Source organism: Neodiprion pinetum, chromosome 3 (genome assembly GCF_021155775.2).
Source record: "Neodiprion pinetum isolate iyNeoPine1 chromosome 3, iyNeoPine1.2, whole genome shotgun sequence".
NCBI lineage: Eukaryota > Metazoa > Arthropoda > Insecta > Hymenoptera > Diprionidae > Neodiprion > Neodiprion pinetum.
The window spans coordinates 8,004,329-8,008,933 of record NC_060234.1 but is presented as its reverse complement, the minus strand read 5'-3'; the positions used below and the strand labels follow the sequence as shown (position 1 = coordinate 8,008,933).

Below are 4,605 nucleotides of genomic sequence, written 5' to 3'. Positions count from 1 at the left end.
TGAACCAGACCTGAACCAGACCTAAGACTAAGAAATAAAACGTTTTTTCGGTATAGTCAATAAACCTCAGTTATTCGGGATAGATAAAAATATAATGAGTAACTTATGTCGATACAGACAAGAATATACTTAGCTCGGATGAGAAATAAATATAATTAACGAAAAGAGAGATATATTAATTAGTTGAAACGGTCAAAAAGTCTAATCAGCTAACACATACAGAGGGTTCGATTACCTGAAATCGACAAAAGGTTTGATTGGCTGAAATAATCAAAAGCTTTGATCAGCTGAAACGGACAAAAAGTTTTATTAGCTCAAATAGACAGAGGGTTTGATTAGAGGGTGGTGTTTTACACTGCGTTTCGAGTCTATTTGTAATTTTTCTCCAAAGCTCTGGTCTGATCGAATAATTTTTTTTCATCAGAAATATACATTTTCATAAACATATCAAACACATACCCCAATTTCCGGCTCCAAGACGTTGAGTGCTGTGGTTACGGGTTGACATGCTGGAGAATAGGAATGAGTTTCGAGTCTCTTTTTTGTTTCCCGACAGCTCTGCTTTGATCGAACAATGTTCTAATCGGAAATAGATTTTTTTTAACGTTACATGCTGCCGTCTCAGAATGAAATGCGGATGTTTTACAGTGAGCTTCGAGTCTTTTGTTTCTCGACAGCGCTGATTTGATCAAACAATGTTTTGATCATACATATACATTATGTGTAATTTTGTTGTTGTCATTATATTTTAAAGGCCATTTCAGTGGTAGTACAAAAAAAAAAAAAAAATTGTTGATTGTTGGGAACGTTTAAGCACACTGTGATCTAGAAGACCCAGCTGTTCTCGAGTTGCCTTCGGCGATTCAGTCACGACATTTATAAGTTTACGTTGCGTCAAATTTTAGTTATGATACGAAGTTATTATGTTAAGTTTTTACGTCAAATCGTAACGAAATTAATTTACGAAAAATAAAATAATACGATTATTGAAACGAAAGGGCGACATGCTTGGTTGCTCAAGAGCCGTTGAAAAAAAAAAATTTCATAGCACCGACTGCAATAAATCGATCTAGTAAGAATCGATTTTAAAGGGGGAAACCGGTTTATGAGGTCGAAATTTTGCTGTTTTTCATGATTTTTTTTTAACCAGGAAGGAATAATCACAAAATGTTTAAACTTGGAGGATATTTTATTTATGTTTTCAAGTACACTTTGAAATTTTTTCAAACGATTTTCGCCGGAAATAGTGGAGTTACCGCGTGCAGTCCATGGGCGATTGCCATCCGAGCACCTGGATTGCGTACGCCCCTGACGTCGCAATTTTTATCTGTAATCATCAGGATTTTTTTTTTCATTAAAAACATATTTTCTAAGAATACGAACCTAATTTTGATCAAACAAATTGAAAACTGCATGTTTTTGAGGTGTTTGAACACAATGTCATGTTTTTATACTATATTTTTTCATCTTTCTTGCATAAAAACATATATTTTTAATAACAATATAATCCCCGAATTAGGTTCATATCACGTGTAATTGAATAAAGAATATCTACACCAAATTTCAGAACGATTGATCAATCACTTTTTGAGCTAGAATGTACGCAAGTCGAAAAAAAGTCGTTTCGAGAAAAACGCGTTTGAAATAAAATGTAGCGAAAACGAGAAATTCAAGGCAGTAATTAATTATAAAAAATGCTCACCGGTTAATCAGCTATTCCAGCACCATATAGCAATCCCTCTTCTTGCTCATATGCGTCATTCTATTATTCAATAGCACAGCGGTATTGAGGCAGGTAGCTGGAAAAGAAGGGCCTGGGCGACCGCTCCGTTATAATTACCGTGCGCTTCTTCACAGAACCGACGGGCGGTCACTTAAGTGCTCATTGCATTCGAACTAATGGGAATTTTGCTTTGAAATTTTGACCACATATTCTTGAATAGTTATACTAACGATTCATGCAATAAAAAAACAGACGATTTTTCGATCGGTCTAAACTGGTTTCCCCCCTTAAACATCGTAAAAATTGAAAAAAAGAAATGTTTGAAATGTTTTTTTTTTTAATAATTGTAATTTGCCTCACATTTTTTTAATTCATAATGATAAAAACAAAATTATCTAAAACATTGTTTTATTATTAATCTTTTACAAATATAAAACAATTTTTGAGGATTATTTACAATGTTATATATAAAAAAATGTGAAAAATAGTAATTTCGCGCTAACGTTTAATCTTTCATCTGCCATTCTTTAAGCGTCAACGAATTTAAAAAATAGTAATTGCTGTAGGTGATCTGGAGAAAGTCGGTTTCTGTCCTCCGTTAAAATATTGCCAGCTCGTGAAAATAACCTCTCGGAAGGTACCGACGTTGCAACCACGATCAAGTATTTTTCTTGCGATTTCACTGAGTGTTGGATAAACCATTTTATATTAATTCGACCAACAGAAAAGTGGATAGAAAAGACAACGCGCAGCCGCAGAATCGCGAATTCGCCTGTAGGCGCCACTAGTCGATTCTTAGCATGAAGGATCGATTCATGGAAAATCGAGACAACAAGGAATCGATACAAAAGATCGATTTTTAGACCTCATGGATCGATCTCGGCAGAATCGAATCGAGATCGCCCATCTTTACTCCGACTAGCGAGCAGACAAGTCGCCTTTTCGATCCGACAGGTATCTGAGCTGTCTACGAATAGTCGTATATTCACAAAACGCAAAAGAAAATTATTCACGCTCACCTCACCCTTAACAATTTGTGATCTTATATGTTACATTTATCCTCACATCATATGGAATTTTTTTAATTTTAGGTGACAATTTTTCCACATATGAATAGACCCACCAATTTTTCCCTGATCTGTATCCATATTCCAATTAATTGTATTATACATATGTTGGACTGTGGTGCCGTCGGAAGGTTAGTAAACGGATGACGCCAGAGGTTGCGGTCGATAGTGATATGGTATTGACAACTGTTTATTATGAGAAAAATCGAGTTGTAAGAATTGGATGGTATAATACAAATGCGAAGGCAGGGAAAAAGACGAAGCTAGTTAGTAGATGCGTATGCGCAAAGAGCACGGCGAAGACTGGTTACAGATGAGGAAACAGTGCAGGTTCGCCCCCGAGTCGAGGCCAAGGGTCGCGTCGCGCCATAAATGCCACATGTAGGGAAATTTAAACCCTTAGTCCTCGGCTAGCGAGGCGAGGCCTGGACACTCGAACGTTAGTTGTAAAGAACTATAGAAAAAGCTGGACATGGAGAAAAGGAAATATTTCAAGGGTTCTTCGCCGGCTTGCTGGTGGCGGGTGTCCACCACATGGACTCTTTCTCTTTTGGTTTGTTCTTTAATCTTGAAAGGATAACCATTATTTTCCAACATAATATCGACTAACTTTAGATTTCTTTGGCGAAATTTGGCATGAGAAAAATTCAGGCATTTGTCATACAAACCCATAGCCACACTTTTTTCATGTTGTAATGGATGTTGAGAATTAAAATTGATATATCAGCCTGACCACGTTTTTTTGTGACGCCCATCAGTAATTATTTTGTTGTTGTCATTGATAAGTAAAAGATCTAGGAAGCTAATTTTATTGTTTACTTCTAATTCATGTGTAAATTGTAACCCAAGATGAAACGTGTTAAATTTATCAATTAGCTGTCGCAATTTTTCTTTATGAACACCAGTGATGATGTCATCTACATATCTACAATAATATATATTGAAACGTTTTGAGTTTATTTACGGGCCGAATTTCGCGAGAATTTCATACGTAATATGAAAAGTAACGCGGAGGTTTCGCGCGAACTCGAATATTATATTAATTTTAAGAATTTCCTGTCTCGTAAATAGAACGGCAGGATTCGGTCTCTTGACTCGAAAGGAAGGTGGAGAATTGTTATTTGTCGATTATTTAATGAACTCCTGGAAGAAGTTGCTACAGTTTGACCGTTTCAACTTGGTTTTAGAGATAGGCTCAGATGATGTTCCCTCACTCTCATGTGCAATGGCACGAGTGGAATAAACCCATCATTATAGGCCGTGTAAACGGTTGAGGGTCAAACTTGATCTGTGTGGGTGAAGCACGCACAGATCGATCGCTATGAGAAGATGTCTTGTGATGCGAAATACTTGTTTCCGGAAAGGAGGTATTGAAATAATGAGTGAATGTTTTGTTCCCGTGAGGCGGGATAAGAGACAGGGTGTGAAGTTTTGAATTTATTTTCCTTGTGATCTTTGAGAAATTTGTGGTAACTTAGGAAGGGATAGCTCTTCCTGATTTACTTTGATAATAATTAGGTTTGCCTACGGCAAAACTGAATATTAATTGCGTGATAGCATGTTGGTCAGAAGGACGGTATTTGACAATCCTGGATCGTCGCTGACAGTTTGTTTCGATATTAATAATTATTCGTTTAGTTAGTACTAAGACAGAATATTATTTATGTGATAGCATAGTAGTCAGAAGGACTTGGATAGTAGTTCAGTTTACGTATGGCAAGACTGAATATTATTAGCGTGGTAGTCAAATGAATGGGAATTCTACACAAACATGCGTTCACCTGTATTAGGACATTCAGTCGCAATGACAGAGAC

The 4,605-nt window shown here is 36.4% G+C and overlaps 1 long non-coding RNA gene across 1 annotated transcript; it reads right to left on the bottom strand.

Annotated features, from left to right (window-relative positions):
- Nucleotides 1-1,170: 1,170 nt before the first annotated feature.
- Nucleotides 1,171-1,964, bottom strand: LOC124213852 (uncharacterized). The gene is made up of 2 exons (XR_006881999.2): nucleotides 1,703-1,964; nucleotides 1,171-1,327 (listed from the first exon to the last, which is right to left on the bottom strand). It is a non-coding gene; the product is annotated as an uncharacterized lncRNA (long non-coding RNA).
- Between the last annotated feature and the right edge of the window lie 2,641 nt (nucleotides 1,965-4,605).